Here is a 16,903-nt window from a genome sequence, read left to right as displayed (position 1 = left end):
GGCACGGCTCCGTGTCCGTCCTTGGGTTTGTAGCCACACAGCGCGCAGAAGGTGGCTTTGGCTGGTGGTGGGGCAGGCCGGGCTTGGCCAGACCTTTGCCTTCCTCAGTGCTGTGGCTGTGCTTGTCTGCCCCGTGCCCGGCGTGGTGGCTGCTGTCACCTCTGCTCAGTGCCGTGGTTTGTCAGCCACAGCCACCTCTGCAGGGACCCAGCGGGGACCCCTTCTCCTGCGCACCCAAGGGACCTCCTCAGGCTCTGCAGGAGCGCAGGGGTGCCAAGGGGAATCGAGAAGGCCTTCGGTAACTGAGGACCACACTGGTCTCTTCTTTGCTTTTCCATGCAAAGCAGAAGCTTTGGCACTTTCTGTTCAAAATCAAAAGCAACAGCAACAAAAGAAGTAAGAGAAATCCTGAACTCCAGAGCTTCTGGGAAACTGGGCGACAAGCACTGTTGAGGGAAAGCAAGCGTGAGCCTCCTGTGTGAGGTTTTTGGCCCATAAAGGACTTGAGGACTTCAGTAGCTTTGCAGCGTGTGTTGGTGGTTTCCCTGAAAACATTGCCTTGGTTTTATCCTGTCTCGATGGAGATGAAAGGTGTCGATTACTTTGACCATGGCAATTTTGGTGGTAGTGATGGTAAAAGGTGAAAGATCATCTCTTCCTTGCTGCCCTTGGACCTCCTACCTCCGTGCCCACCATAACCAGAGGGGAGCAGCAGGTCCTGCTGTGCGTGCTGAGGTCTCTTTCTCGTGAATTAATTGCTTTTAATGTGCATGAAGCCGAGATGAAAGCCTACTTTCTCTCCAGTGTTGACCAAGCCCTTGAAGACATTGACTCACATATTGAGGCACAACAGACTGAGGCTTCCCTGCTCTGGGCTGGCGTAGGAAGAAAGGATTTTCTCTGCTGTTTACCAATATTCCCCATCAGCTTTGAATGACAAGTGAAGAAATACGGGCGTTCGTTCACCTGCGGTATCGGGGTCACCCTTAAATAAATAGGTGAAAATAGCAACCAGTGACAAACTGAGGGAAGGCTAATCCGTCCTTTTCCTAGCATAACTTCCCACTGGCTTCTTATTCTGTTCACTTCAAGATGCTTAAGCCTGCTTTTTCCCCACCCTAAATTCCCAGTTGTTTAAAACCCAAGCTGACAAAGGCAGCCTCGTCACAGCTTTACCCTGGATCTGCTCCAAACGACAGCAGCCGAGCCCCTCACTTCAGAGGAAGAGGGGACAGATTCTCGGCTGCTGGAGATCAGCATTACATCAGTTTTGAGAACAGACCGTCCGAGGAGATGCTTAAACTCTTTCTGCTTCCTTGTCCTATTGGCGTTTCCCCCAGCCTGTCAGGGATCGGGCACCCGGCCGGGCTCCTGGTGCGCGCTGTCCCATCGCCGTCCTCTTGCTCTCCAGGAACGTGTCCAGCACGCCAGGTATTCACCTCATGAGGAAGGATCGGGCAACCGGCTCACCTTGAAGGAGCGAGCCCTCCTCGGACGGGCTCTTGGAGCAGCCACAGGAGCCTGCTAATCCTCCCCACCTCTCATCTTCCTCTTCCGGCTGCTCCGGGAGCGCTGGTGGCTCCTGAGAAGTTGCAGGCGCGTTAGGCGCTGACTGCGAGACCTTTCCCTTTTTGTCTTTAATGCCACAGCGTTTGGACAGTGGGAGCGCCGTGCTAGCGGGGTGCCTGCTCGGGAGCGGGAGGTGACATCCTGCGGGGACTGGCAGTGGTGGCTCGTGCTGGCCTCGCAGGGCACCGGGTGGCTCCCCGCGGGCAGGGGGACAGGGCGGCTCGCTGGGCGGGTGTGGAAAGGGGGCTGCTGGGCAGCGGGGGAGGACGCATTCACTCTTGCTCCTCGTGGCACGCAGCGTTGTTTTGCTAATCATTCCAGCCCACAGGAATTCTGTGTTTTGCTGATTTTTGGTGCTGGTGGTTCTTTTTCTTTCCATCTCTTTTTTTTCTTTCCTTTTAATTGTTGGAGCTGGTTTTAATCCCTGACCATAATAAAGCCACACTGTTAACACAAGCAGCGGGGTAGCTGGAATCACAGCTGTACTACAAGCTCTGCTTTTAATTTCAGCCTGTTATTAATGAGGCTAGAAACCTTCCCCTCCCCCAGAGGAGCTTCAGCAGTGTGTCTTCATCCACGTCCCTCCACTGGGTGCTTCTGAGCATCCCTGGCTCCATCTGAGTGCAGCAGGCTGCAGGTGGACCATGACGTATTTTGATGTAATGAATCCATGAGCAGCAGAACCGTGTAAAGAGGTTTCTGGCTGCTGCCCAGCCCCTTCCCCGGTGCAGGGAACTCAACACGGGACAGATATTTTGGATGGTGAGGATGTCCTGCCCTCTAAATGGGTTTGGAGAAGGACTGAAAGCACTGGGAGCATCCCCATCAGAGCAGAGCGGAAGGTATGGAAGCAGAGGTGTGGGAAGGCAGCCTCGGTCGGTCTGTTCTCCTTGTCCTGACACGCAGACACATGATAGTCAAAACGGAAAGATGAGAATTTTGAAACTTGTGAGAAAACCAAAACAAACAACAAAGCAAAAGCAAGAACAAACAGCTCTGTCACCTAACCTGTAACTGAGTGTGGGGCTTTTTGAGGCCGATGACGTAAGATCCAAAGGTAGACCGGATGCTTTTGTGCACGTAAAGAATAACTTCAGTGCTAATGATCATTGGCAAAAGAACAAAATAAAATTGGAAACAATGTTGAACCTCCTGCCTCAGGATTTAGTCAGTCTTTTATCTTTCGGACACTGGAATAAGATGGCATCTGTACTGCATGCCTGCCTGTTAGGGAGGTTTTACATCATCCTTCAAGGCATCGAGAACCAGCCAGGATCCAAGACGAGACACGGGGGCAAGTGGGCCAAATTGCTGATTTCTTCAAGGTTTTCCCATCTCCTTCCTGGCCAGTTCTCGCATGGCCTCGCTGGGCCCAGCATGGCCTCGCATGGTCCCATCTCTGCAGTTGTCACTGCTCTTCTCTGCAGGGTTAAATGAGGGAGCTCTTCTGATACTGACGTGCTGAGAAATGGGAGTTGATGCAGACTCTTCCTGGGTATTTGTAATCCAAGATTTCCTGCCTTCGGAGGTGGAGTGTCTCTGTCTTTGCCTTTCTGCTTCTGCAAGATCCTGAGTGCCCCCAGGAATAGTCTGTTGATTACTGAGGAAGCAGCAATGGCAAAAAGGTTTTATTTTTTACACTGTAATATTTTAATTGCATCCTGGATACGGAAATCCCAGTCTGTTGCTGAAGCTGCTGCAATGGACTTTTAACTTGGAGGTTGTCAGGACTTGAGAAAAACTCCCAGCAATGAGCATCTCTAATGCAGCCCCACGCTCCTGTTTCCAGCCCGTGTGTGTTACAGAGGACGTGTTTCTCTGCGCTGAGGTCACGTAACCCTCCCAGCCCCAGCTGCGTGTGCCGAAGGCCAGGCTGCCTTTAATTTCCAGCGCAGATAGGGCTGGAGTGCTGCTAGCCTGGGAACCAGCCCTTTAGGATTGTAGCCACAACAGTTTCTGGCTTTTAAGTCAGCACCCCCCTTCCCAACAATGTAATTAAGAAAATGACTGCTCGTGCGTGTGCACATGTGCACGCGTCTTCACAGGAACCCTTGCTAGGCTGGTGTGGTTCAGCTTTCCTCCTCTCTGTGTCCTGCGTGTCAGCAGCGTGGTGTTTGAGGCTGACACCCTGCCGTGTGCGCATTAGCCTTTTTCCTCGATGGATCGATTGGATTTCCAGTAAAGACAAACTCGGAAGTGGGGAGGCGTTGAGCACGCAGCGCTGCCCTCCCCAGCCCAGCCGGCTGTGCTCAGCTCCTTATAGGGCAAAAAAAAGGAACAGGAAAAGGGAGCGCAGCGTGAATACCAGACATACAATGCATTCCTTGCAACTGCACTCTTGGAATTTGCTTTTCCCCAGAAAGCGAGCCCTCTGCTCATCCACTGAAGCACTCTGTACTGTTTAGCAGGGCCAGCGTCGGGCTGGCTCCAGGGAACACTGACTGTCTTGTCTAAGTGCATTTCTCCTCTACAAGGGTCTTTCTTTTTTTTTGGTGGGGAACAGAGCAGGGAAAAGGGCTGGAACGAGGAAGGGGAGAGGAGCCAGGTTGTCCTGAAACTGGCTATGACTCCTGGCAAGCTGCGAGCAGGTAGACTCCAACTGCATTTATTTTCTTGTCATGGTTGTCCAAAAAAATCAATCTTGATTCATCATTAGCCTCCGCCTTTAAATTATATTTTCCCTGAATAGCATCTTCCAGTCAGTGGTAGGCAGAGGACAGATAAGGGAATCGATCCTGGGACTTCATTCATGATCTGGCTTCAGCCTGCGGTACCGGATAGCTGCCCGCATGAACGGCCGCTGCTCTGGGGCTGTGCTGCGAGCCCAGACCTCAGGTACGAAGCACCAGCCCTCTCTATGTTAACCAAGGCTCCTGATTTCTCCTGACGTGCCTGGGGTTCGGAAGCATTGGTTTGTTAGCCTGGGTTTTGCATCCTCTCGTGAGTCTGAATGAGGAAGGTCAGGGCAGTCCATCACCTCCCTGCATTGCCACTGACTCAGCGTGTGCGCAGACACCTCGCACGGCGCGGAGCCGAACCACCACCGCAGGTGCTGTGGTTTCCTAGATTGTTTGGAAGGCAAATTGGGGATGGGAAGCCACAGCAGAGTGAATCACGGTGCTGCCTGCGGCCGTGCTAGCACAGACTCCTCCAGCCAGCCCCGTGTGCACTCACCAGGGGAGAGCTTTTCCTGGACCACGGATGTGACCCGTGCGTCCTCGTGCACCTTTCCACGGGCGCTGCTTGCATCTCGTGGGGCCAAGCAGGTGGAGAACCGGGCGAGTGTCGCTTAGGCAGCAGGTGTTTCTGGTCGGGGAAAGAACAGCCTCACGACTGAGTCATGTTTTATTGCCTTGGGCTCAGGCTGCCAGGAAAGCAGCCCTCTGTTGTCTCTTCGCAGGCCTCGTGGAGGTGATGCTGCTGCTTAATTTCACGTGCTCCTTTCATCTGACTTCGGCACCGTGCTTTCCCAGCTAGAGGATGGGCTGTGACAGCGCTCGGCTGAGGCAATCTGTGTAGCTTGTGAGGAGCCCATCTGTTTCTTTGCCTGACATCTGGGTTATTCCATGTTACTTGCCTTCATGCTTTCCTGTAAAACCAAGCACGTTATTAGGACCCGAAATAGTAGCTCCTCTGGGCCATGTTGTAATGGGAGGGTGTTTCACGATGACAAGTTCCAGCGCTGCATGAAGGCAAAGCTCTTTTATATATGCAAGAAAATAGCAACAAGCTGCTGGCAGGTCATGCATGGCTCAGCTCTTTGAACTTGTACATTACCAAGTGTGTGCTGTCTCTGTTCTCAGAGACTGTACTCTGCAACAAGCACTGTAAATTATCCGGCGAGGATAATAGGGGAGTTTGTGATGGTAGAAGAAAGAGGAATGAATGGCAAATTTATGCTAATGAAAACATCTGTTGAGTATTCTTGCCACTCTTCCCTCATCCATCCCCACACACATCCGGAGGTTGTTTAAAGCCAGGTGGAGTAAAGAGACTTGATTTTCTTTCCCCCTCTCTGTGTACCCTGGGCTCTTGCAAATGTGTAGGGTGCAAAGCAAAACCATTTGGAGTAGAACTGACAGCTGTCACTTTTTGGCTCCCCTCCACCTAAGTGCGTTGTTGAGCACTTTGCAGTACCTGGGACTCAGCCCCTGGGGACACTGGAGGAGCCTTGCTTGGGGAGGGCTTTCAGGTGCTGCAGGTCACCAGAACTGCGTGCGTGGCTATGGAGCGTTGTGACTTCTGTGGCTGCTGCAGGGCCACAGCCTGCCTTTGCTGCTTCCATTTCTGCTAGGTTTAAAAGGGAATAATCTCCCCTGCTTGTTTTTCTAAAGCAACAAAACATTGGAACTGGTGGAGCAGGAGAACCGGGCAGGCGACTGGTAAATATTTCCGTAAGTGTTGTGATGTTTTGGTTTCCAGAATGTTTTCTTCTTGCTGGGAAAAAAAAAAAAAAAAAGTAAAAAAAAAATTCAATAAACACAAAGCAGGCAACATGTTTGCACCCTCTAAGTGCAGGGGAATGCTGAGCTTTTGCTGCTTTTTACTTATTTATATTTTTTGTGGTACTGCCGTAAGGTGTCTTACCAGAAGTAGGGGCCATCATTATTAGAGAATCCTGTAAAACAGCTGCAGTAATTGCACAATGTTCTCTGTTGCTATCAGTTTTATAATTATTCATAGATGTTTTTTAAAAGCCATGAGGGACAGCCTCAGCACACATCATTGATTTTGCTAATAAAATCCTATATTTTAATGGTACCTTGCATTGGAAAAACATCAGCTGCTCCATAAAATTAAGACTCATGGTACCGTAGGATGGGAATGTTTCCTGTTGACTTGATGGAGGGATTGATCAAGATGGATTTATTTGGTCGCCTAACAGCTCCTGGTGCAAAAGCAGGAACCTCAGCTCCTCTGCTCCAGCCCCTCCGAGCAGGGGTTTGGAGCCCAGCATCCAGCTCTCCCCCCGCCGTGCTGGTGTCCTGCCCCGGGACCGGCTGCCTTGCAGCAGGGTGCTGCGGGGCTGTAGGAACAAAGCCGCTTCCCTGCCAGCTCGGGACCAGAGGCTTGTGGAGCACGATTGTTGCTCCTGCTTTGCTGCAGGGCGAGGGCATGGTGCTTAAAGCCTGTTGGAAACGATCGTGGTGTAGGGTATGGGGAGAAGATCCCCATCAGATCGTGGCCACCGCGCTGTCCCCAGCGATCCCTCCCTGCGAGGTGCTCAGTCAGCTGCTCACACGGAGGACACTGCTTCTACTTTGGCTCTGCTCTGGTTCGTTTTGCCAAATGCCACCCTGCCCCTGAATCTCTCGCTGTAAGGCAGCGGGAGGTGTTGAACTTGCAGTCAGAAAGTCACCGCTGAGCCAAGGCTCCAGGCCGGCACGCTGCAATTAGCGGGCTCGAGCACGTCCGTAGTTCAGCAGGAAGAAGTCAGGAGGTGACACGAGCTCATGTTTGATTGTATTTGTTTATTTAGAGAGCGTGCGCACGATGTATTTCAGGGAATGTTTCGCCGTCAGGTTCACGGAGCTGAATCAGATTTAGTCTTACAGGAACCAGCCCAGTTGTCCGTAGCAACCTGAAATTGATTTTCCCCCTCTGCCTCCTGAAAGCTGTTCCCTCTTGAATCATCCCTTTAATTTAATACAGCGAACAGGATGTCCCTGCATGCTGAAACTTTTTTTTTTTTTTTTAAATAATAAGTAATCTAGGCAAAAATTTCTTATTTGAGGAACAGCCGCCACGATTCCATCTTTTGCTGCCTGGCATTAGTGCTTCCCGTGCCGTTTCCCTGTCCTTCGTACCGGGCACCAGAGGCCATTAGCAGGGTTGGTTAATTACTGCTGTGGTCGCAGGGAGACCTCCACGTGTGCACTCTGGCCATGTTGGCCATCCAGTCCCTTTGGTGGCCAGCACGAAGCCCTCTTGTCAGAGGAGTGTCAGAGATGAGGGACCGGGGCCATGTGTGGTTTTGCTGTCTTGAAGACCATTTGGCTACCCTTGGACATTCTGGAAGAGCCTCAGCTTGCACAGTGCCAGCAAAGACTGCACTTTTCCTGTGGTTGCTTGCCCCTGGCTTCTGCACCCCCCTGCAAGACAGCAGAGGGACTTCTTCCCGTACCCCTGGCCCTGGTCCTGCCTGGTGGGGCTGCCGCAGGGAGGACGAGGTGCCGCTGGGCTGGGGCATGGTGTGTATGGCAGTACTTGTCCCCTCCTGGATGCGTCCCCCTTGTCTGTTCCTTACAAAGGGAGCGGAGCTGCTGCATCCATCTATGCGCAGGCCATTCTCACAAACTGCACCGCTCTGTGCTGTGAAACGCCTGCCTTTTCCTGGCTGTTTTTTGGGGGAAGTGCACGAAATCAATCTGGCAGAGCCTTGGGCTGTGTGTCCACCTGCCTTCGCTTCCAGGGGAAACCGTGCCACTCAACACGCGTGGTGTACGGCACCTGTTGGGAAGATTGCCGTGTAATCTTTCCCTTATTTTCACATCAGTCAAGAAATGGGTGTATTTAATGTGCATCAGCTGAGCAGCTCACCAAATAAACTACCCAAAGAGGTTAGTATCCAATTCCACACTGCTTTTACTGTCAAATCTAACTGCTTCAAAGACAGTAATGAGTGTAGCTCTAATGATGAATTTCACATGCAGAGGTAGCAGCGGCATTTACTACATCTACTACTTTCAGTGCCAAAACTGAGAGTTATACTCTCTTTTCTCCAAAAAACTCCGTGTTTTCTTTAAGGTTGTAGTACAAGTATCCGAGATTGAACAGAGCATGTCAGTCAGTTAGTGCTCATCTCTTCTGGATGTAGTCTCTGTGTTTCTTTATTTCAGTACAAAAAGCAGAGCAATAATAAATACCTGGCAAAAAAAATGATCTACGTGACTTCCCCCTTACCGTTCAGGAGGGCCGTACGGGCCATGACGCAGCCTTTCTGGTCTCCTTACCATTGCACACCTTACGTGCACCCTGTCTTCCAAAAGCTGCAAGAAAGTGAGGAGCCCACTGTCCCACATTGCTGCAGCCTGGTTTTCCACGCCACCTGGCTTCTGTACATCCCTAGCAAGAAGGGTGAACCTCTCTCGGGGTCGAAATGAGCTTCCCTGCGCCCTTGTTTGCATTCGTCCCTGCAGACGGGACGCTGCCCGCCTGAGAGCTGGATGCGACCCGGCTGGGACACGCAGAAGTTCCTCGACTGTTGTCTGCAGCTTCTGGCAGTGGGATATTTGTAAACTTAAACGCTTCCTCCCAGAAGTATCAAAGAAACGAAGGCCACTTTTCAGCATGAACATGAAAGGCTTTCGCGCACCAGCGCAGTGAGCATTGCCATGGAGAACAAAGGCTTTTGCTAATCGCTTCTAATGCCTTTTAAGTCTATGCCTCATTTTTTCCCCTTTTTCAGACAGCCTCCCAGAGTACCGAGACTTCAGCGAGTGACTCACCAAATAATTAACAGAAGAAGGACTCTATCTCTGAAACTTTTGAACACCTCTTTTAATTTTCTTAAACCAGCCAGTACCCTGGCCAGGTTCCAGTTTGTGTAATTACATTTGGTCTAAGCTTAATCCCTTGGCAGTTTCAGTTGCGTGTGGTAGTCTTCTTGGCTCCCCGTGCTGGGCTGCCATTCAATACTACTCCATGGGTTTCAGCAGCCACAATCCTGCCGTGGAAACGGTTGTGTTTGCTTGGTGGAAGCACTCTCAACATCTGTATCCTTTGCTGAACACCCATAGCTCTCACTGGTATGTCGGGAGGTAATGTATCTGATCCTACAGATGGTCCTGTTGAAATCATCAAAGCTACTTGCATTCCTAAGGATGGACACGTATTTAAATTCTTTCATTAGTTGGCCATACAAGTTTTTGAGGTTACTTTGAGTTCTTCGGTTTTAGTGGGAGGCATTTATTGCTGGTTCTTTGCAGCTACTGTGCATTGTAGGGACGTTATTGGTGCAGGTATTTGTCTTTATCCCTGGAAACACCACTTCTGTTATCAAATCTGTGCTAAATGAGAGAGTGTCACCTTCCTGTGCTGACAGCAGTGGGGCTTGCTCTAAGTGCTGTGCTGGTAAGAGAGAGATGATCAAGGGAAGCAAAAGTCCAGGGCAGCTGAGAAGGATTAAGGAAAAAAAAAATCCCAAGTGGAAATTTGGATATGGACAAAGTGCAATATTGAAAGGGGTAGTTGGTGGGTGGTATGGGCAAGAGAGAAGGCACTGAGATGTTGCATTGGCACTCCTACCCCCAGATGTGCAGCAGGCACCTTGTTTTCACAGCAGATGGCAAAAGGAGTGGATACTCCTTTGGTACTCCGCTTGGTACTTTGAGGCCAAGAGCAGCCCCTGTTAAGGGGAGAAAGGAATTTAGGCTGGGTGGGAGGCAAAATGTGATCCACTGAACAGTGATCCACTGCTGTGGCAAGCTGATTGCTACTAAGTGGTGCTCATTTTTTGAGAGCCCCCAAATGTAAGAAAGCAAATGTATTATCCCTGGTTTCCCTTGTTGCTTGTTATCTCCTGAAATTTGGGATGCTCTTGCTATTCAGAACTCTCCCCTCGTGTTTCCCAATGCTGCTCATATAAATCCTCTCTTTGTTCTTCCTCCTTTACCACCAAACCCTTGTGCTCAGGAGAAAGGCTTCTTTTTGCTAGCTAGAGCACCCAGAAGATTGAGAGGTAGGACATACGTTGTGAACACAAAAGTTATTCAGCAATTCATCAAATCTGACTTTTCTCCTTTGGGTCTATCCCATAATTACTCACACTCAAATCTCACAGTGGATGGGAAGTTTTGCCCCTGTTGGTTTCAATGACGCTGAAAATAAAGTCACCAGTGGCAATATTCAGGTTTATCCTCTGTCACAGTGCTGGAGTCGGAGCCATCTGATTTTGATGTGTACTGGGTACTGCTTACAGCTTGGCAGGACTTGGTGCAAAGGCAGTGGTGCACTTTGTTTCCTGGAACAAAGATTTATCAAACCCTTATGGTGGCTGTCAGAGAAAATGTGGCGAAGTTGGAGTGGTGGCATATGATGTATCTGCAGTCATTGATGTTGCTTTTGAAGATCTGTTTGAATGTTAAATAGCAGGGTGGAAGAAGTTGCAGTTCAGAGCTGTCGGTTTACTACTGGACCCTGTGCCTACCATCCTAAAAACAAACCTCTTGTGGTTTTTTTTTTTTTCAGAGTCCTTTATAATTGGGTGTGCCTGAATGCATCAGCCTTTGGATGTGAGCGTCTTCTCCTGAAACAGCCTTGTGATATCCGAGCTGCCTGTTCTCACGGGGTAAGGAAAGAAATACACATGCAGAGGCACAAGACTAAGAACCTGCTCTGAGCAGAAGCAGAATGGCAAAGAAAGGGCAAGCCTCACTGGTGCCTCAGTTCGTAAATTTTGACAGCAGTGAACTTGTTGCGGAGAGAGGGAACAAACCGTAAATCCACTTACTGTAAATAAGACAAATCACAGGCTTAAGTTGCAGCAGGAGAAATTTAGATGAGACATTAGTAAATGATCTCTCGCATTAAGAATAACCGAGCACTGGAATGGATTGCCTGAGGAGCTCGCGGAGTTTCAGCCATTGGAAGGGTTTAAGAGTGAGTTAGAAAAACTCCATCAGACGTGCTTTAGGAGAACAGATCCTTCGGTGTGGTGGGGAGATGGACTAGATGACTTCTGGAGAGTCCTTGTAGCCTGTTGAATGTTAGAAATTGGAGAAAGTGTAATTCTTATCTTAACAACGTTACTCAAAACTTAAAAGGTAAAAAGGAAAGCTATCTGTGCAGCAGATTGAAAAGAAAAAGAGAAATATCTGTGCAGAAGGAGCCGCCTGGTCTGATGATGAGCTTTGAATCTATGGCAATAGCTGTGCTCAGTGACTTTGTTACTGAATGGTGGTGTCCCTCTGGAGTGAAGTGCAAACGCGTGGAAAAGGAGTTCAGTCCTTGGTTATTGGCATGTAATCTAACCTTGAGATAAAAACAGGAGGTTGTGTCAATTCTTGTTCCTTTGTAGCAAGTTCTTGCAAGTTTGGGTCTCTTGTGTGATCCTTGTTAAGGCTCTTATTTCAGGTGGGCATTCTCACCTATTTGCTCTGATGTGAGAGGACAATGCTACAGATTGAGGTGCACTGTGCAAAATATAAATAGCGTGGGACACAAACACAGGAACCAAATGATTGCTTTTCCTCTCTGTTTCCAGGGCTGACGAGATGGCAATTTCATATTTCTTTTCTTGTTCTTCTGTTTCTTTGTCCTGTCTTGACAGTGAACACAGCAAGCTTTTTCTGTGTTTAGAAATGCTAGCTCACCAGCTGGGTGTTGGATTGTGTCCTAGGGATGGCTGCTCCTTTAGTTCCCTCGCTTCTCCCTTGCTCCCCCAGGAGCTGCAGATGACAAACCTGGCCAGGGGTCAGGCAGCCCCGACACCTCTGAGGGATCATCACCAGAGGAGCAGGGTTTGGGTCCTTCATCTTCCTGTGCAGCTAAGAAGGACACTGTGGTATGTCTTCTGTGTCTGAGGACACCTGAAAATGAATGGGAAATTCTTCAGTCTCCTTTTGGACTTTGGGATTCATTTGGTTTCTCTAACGTTTGCCTTTCATTCTTAATGTTAGCAAATACTGGTGTCTCCCCTAGAGTTACAGAAGTCTTATTGTTTGTGAGCATCTTCTGTTTAGCGGAGATAAGCTGTTGTGTCCCAGGGGTACAGGAACGTGGAAGAAACTTTCAAATAGCTCTAAGAAATGCAGATGGTGTCAAGAGAGAAATAAGGGGATGCCTTTCTCTGAAGTCACCTTTGTATGTCTTTTTTTCCTCTTGAGCTTTAAAATTTGTGCAACTACCTGCCCAAATCTTGAAAGCAAAATGCATTCATGGAAAGATACAATTTACTGTGTGCCCCCTGATCTTTTGATCTCAATCAATCAAATACATCTACGACCTTGCAGTTCACCTTATTGCAAGGACGGCTAATAAGTTGAGGGGTTGTGCCGATGGCACTGATGGTTTTCCAGCCTTGTTCTTTTTTATTCTTGTTGTTGCTGTTATTTTTTATGATTCTAACCTTTTGGACTGGTCAGGGTAAGATTATTTGCAAAGAATACTCCATAAATACGCCTGTCAGGATCGGAGTTAACATTCAAACGTTGCTGCTTAGCAAAAGAAAACAATATGCCAAGGTCCAATTTAGATTTCCCTGCAGGGTTGAAAATAATGACAAGACTCACCTAACGTGGCAGAGATGAGTCTTGCCACCTTTATGGGAGTGGTTGCCTTGCAGCCTCGCAGCACATGGCAGCCGTGCAGCTGGTGAACTTGCTGGCTGGACCTGAAGATCTGGAGTCTGGCATCTCGTGCTGGGGCAAAACTGGGGCAGAGGAGCCCTGAGGTGCATCTCCCAGCTCTCCAAGGTGCAAGCTCAGTCAATTCTGTATCTTTATTGGGATGATTTTGCAACTGAAAATTCTTTTTTTTTTTTTTTTTTTCCTAATGCTATGCTCCTTGCCTCTACCTGCAGACGAGGTTTGTGGAACTGCTGTGAGCGCCGTGTCCCACAAAGCAGTCCCGTTTCCTTCCGTGCAGTTGAGAACAAACGTCCTGCTCTGAGCGCAGGCTGGCGTGCATTGCAGGCATGGCTTGAAGTCCCAGCATATTGTGAGTAGGGAGTGTGGGTAGCTCATTGTGATTTTTAGAGCACTTTGGGAATCGCAGGCTTTGGTGGGCAGCCGCTTGGGTTTTCCCCATCGTGAATATTCATCGAAGCAGTTCCTAGAGGGCTCCTACCGAAAGTTGTCTTCGGAGGAGGCTGGCAGCATCCAGCGGCAAGAACCTTGCTTGTCTGTCAGGAAGTGTAATGGTGTATTATCGACGTTTCTGCGGTCCTGTCAGCAGAATTAACTTCTTTGGGTGAGAGCAGCAGGAGGAGTGAGGCTGCAAGGCAGCAGGCTGTTATTTAAGCATTAACCTGCAGTGTCTGAAAGCCACACCAGTGCGCTGTGTCGAAATGCTCTGTTTATAGAGCCTGATCAGGGAAGCAAATACACTTCATGTCAGAAGCATGTGGCTATTTTGAGGTTATTTTATTCCTCCTTTCAAAGATGAGCACGTGAGGGCACAGCAACAGAGCCTTAGGTTGGGTCTGAGAGCATCTCATCCGTAGGTTTGGCAAAAAAATAAATAGGAGGGAAGGAAGGGGAGACAAAAAAAGCACATGTGGTGAAAGGTGGCTCATTCCCTGAAGAAATTATGCCTTGAATTGAGAAAGCAGACTTAGACTGGGTGGTGAAATAACTGTGCAAAGATGCAATGCGACTTGTGGAAAGTCATGTGGCACCTTAGTGACAAATCCTCTACGACAGCCCAGCAGTTCTGGGTCCAACTCTGCAATGCTGTAACTTGCAGCCAAACAGATGGGGCTGGTTCCTCGTCAGAGTCAGTTGAAAAAATTAGAAACAAAAATAAAAATTAGCGTTTCTTCCCAGCTTAAAATCCAAGAGCTCCAGTGCTTGTAAATGACACTGAATTAACCCTTTGCTGGACTCAGCTGCCTTGCCTGTTAAGCTAGGAATAGCGGAAGAAGAGGCCACAAAGTGTGGCAGAGCAACGCTTTTGCTGTGCACCCTCCAAGCCCTGTGTCCCCCCGGGGTCACTGCCATGGGCTGAGGAGAGGTGTCCCTGTCCTCAGGGCACAGAGGGGAAAAACATTTGGTGGTGCAGGAGTTTTCTGTGGCTCAAACACAAAAATGCTTCTTTTTTTCGTTCTAAAAAGGATTGAAAGTTAGCAGCAGGGGTAATAGGCACCTTGAATGAAATCGTATGGAGGCATAAGAAATAGCAGGGTATTTTTGAAAATATCCATTGCATGTATTCCTCTTAAGAAACATGTTGAAGATGCCATATCCATAAATACTAATAAGGCTGTTTGATTCCAATTTTCAGGTAAGATTAACATTTTATTGAGTATTATATCTGTCACATTCAATGCTTTAGTGTACCATCCTCTCCGTCTTATTAGCATAATTGCAGTGCTTAAGCAACAATAAAAAATTCAACAGTAAAATAGCAGTTAGCACAGGCAATTTGTTATCAAAAGCTTTTACTTAAGGACAGCTTCTGAGCATATTTATTATCAAGTTAGGGCTATACATTATTTTTATTTGGAAAAACAAGAGGGGACTAATGTAGGATTTTTTTTTAATAGCTGAATCAGAAGGCCTGAAAATTGGTCGCAGCCTTTTTTCTGTTTCTTAAAAATGCTCGGCAAGTTCGCTTGGGATGGGAAGAGAAAACAAAACCTCAGGTCTGGAGTTCGTTCGCCGTGTTCGTAACTCAGCAGAATAATCCTGCTGACTCTTCGAACCATCTCAAGTGCCCTTTCAAGTCCCCTCACCACGTGCCGGGCCTGAAGACACGTCCCATGACGGTTGCTCAGGCAGCGACGATGCTCTTTCCAAGGGTGCATGAGTGGGTGGTGGGCTTGGTTTTGGAGGCTCTGGGGCTTGGCGTTGGTTTTCAAAGCAAGATTTCTGCCCCAGGGAGGACAGACGGGGCTGGCCTAGCAACTATGGGTAGTCAGGAGCCTGCTGGTGTCAGCGGCACGGCGCAGGGCCGGAGGTGGCCCAGCCTCACTCCCTGCCAGTGCCACAACCTGGAGGTTATGCAGGGACGTGCCCACAGATGGGAGGGATGGGATGGGACCCACGGGGACACGGGATGTGGCTGTCAGCGCTGGCTGTTGCTGAGGCCGGAGCAGAGGAGCGTGGTGTGGCTGCGTGACAGTGCTGCGTGCTCCCACTGTTTCTCTTCTCCCTTTGAGCACATGCTGGGGAACAGGTCTTCTCCAGAGGATCTGTAGACGAGATGTGAGTGTGCACGTGTCTGGGTGCAAGCACCTGCCTGTGCACACGTGTGTGTGTGCACACAGTCATTGCGGCCAGCGTGGCAACTTTTCGTGTGTGTATTTTAATTGGCAACAAAAGGCATTTGGGGGGGGTAAATTTACCAGTGAAATTCAAAATAAGCTCATAATGTACCTCATTAAAACAGAACAAAACAACATTTGAGGTTTAAACAATGAAAGAAGACCTCAGAAGAAGAGGTCCAGCAAGGCAAAGTCAAACATTTGGTGAGAGGAAGGTGGTTGGCTGTGGGCACCGTGCATGGTGGATGCAGGGGAGCTGCCTACTTCAGACAGTGCAGTTCTGCTGCTTTCGTGACTGCTCTGGGAGTTGAGGAATTGGGAGACAGACCTTAGAACGCTTGTTGGAAACCATTGTTTCTTGAGGCTCAAATTTCTCACACGTTGCTGGAATCAGAGGCCTGGTCTTTTTGTGAAAGAGTTGATGGAGCCTCCTGCAGACAGTGCTTCATCTCAACTCATGTCTGCTCTAGGTGCTCTGGGTTAGGTGGGTATACGCAGACATGAGTCTTCTGCAGTCCTGTGGGGTGGCAACTGACAGAGACATGCGAGCTGTGGTATTTATTCAAGTGAAATGTGTGGCCTTTTCCATCCCAGATCGCTTTGCTGTTGGAGGGTGTTCTCAGACCGCTCTGTGTGGAGCTGGCTCCTCCACACCTCCCGTTTTCTGCCTGACTTCCTCAGACAGGCACCCTTGGTTGTCCTTCTCTCTGCTCAGACCTCTGTTTGCCTCCAACATCCCCAAATTCCCACCCGCTGTCACTGAAGCCTGGGGTCTTTTCCTCTCATATATTCTGGGCATCCTTTTCTTGTCCTCCCTGCTTCTGGAAGACCTCCCCTAGCTTGTGCTGCTTTTTCAGTTGCTCTTCCATCTTCTGACTAGAGGGATGATGGTGGACCTAGCACTGCTTGCTGTTGCAGTAAACGAGGGGTAAACGTGTCTGTTTTTTATTTTTGCTCCCAGTTTGACTGTTATCACCGCTCACCCCACGAGGAGAAGTGAAGGCAGCGCTGCCCTGGGCAGAAGCTCATGTTCATAGTGAAACAGGATGTGCAAGCAGGTTGTAGGAATTGAGAAGGGAGCACATGGAAACAGGTGAAACTAAACTGGGCACATATTAGAGAAGTGATGTGCTTGTGGGGTCTTCTTCACAAACACCCTCGTCTGTGAATATGTGAGATTTCAAAGGAGTTGGTTGTTTCAGATCCCTTTTCTTTGAGGGGTACAAAAACCCATGTTATTCTTCAGGCATGGAGAGAAACTGTGTATTTCAGACTCCTGGGTAGTTGGGAGTTTTGTGTTGGTACATAGCTCACTCTCACAAAACTGCCAAGTACTGCACAATGTTTAGACTTCCTCAGCAACCAGCGGGCTTGGTGATGTTCCTGGGAAGAAGATAGAATATACAGAAA

At 49.0% G+C, this 16,903-nt stretch overlaps 1 protein-coding gene across 5 annotated transcripts in view; it reads left to right on the top strand.

Annotated features, from left to right (window-relative positions):
- Nucleotides 1–16,903, top strand: part of LPP (LIM domain containing preferred translocation partner in lipoma) — a 312,873-nt gene that overhangs the window by 36,033 nt on the left and 259,937 nt on the right. For all 5 annotated transcript variants that reach the window (XM_035334161.1, XM_035334162.1, XM_035334163.1 and 2 more), the window contains one exon: nucleotides 10,759–10,858. The gene's annotated coding sequence lies outside the window, so the exon portion shown is untranslated. The remainder of the gene's footprint in view (nucleotides 1–10,758; nucleotides 10,859–16,903) is intronic.

Source organism: Oxyura jamaicensis, chromosome 9, assembly GCF_011077185.1.
Source record: "Oxyura jamaicensis isolate SHBP4307 breed ruddy duck chromosome 9, BPBGC_Ojam_1.0, whole genome shotgun sequence".
NCBI lineage: Eukaryota > Metazoa > Chordata > Aves > Anseriformes > Anatidae > Oxyura > Oxyura jamaicensis.
Note: the sequence above shows the minus strand (reverse complement) of the source record. Positions and strands in the feature narration are given on the sequence as shown.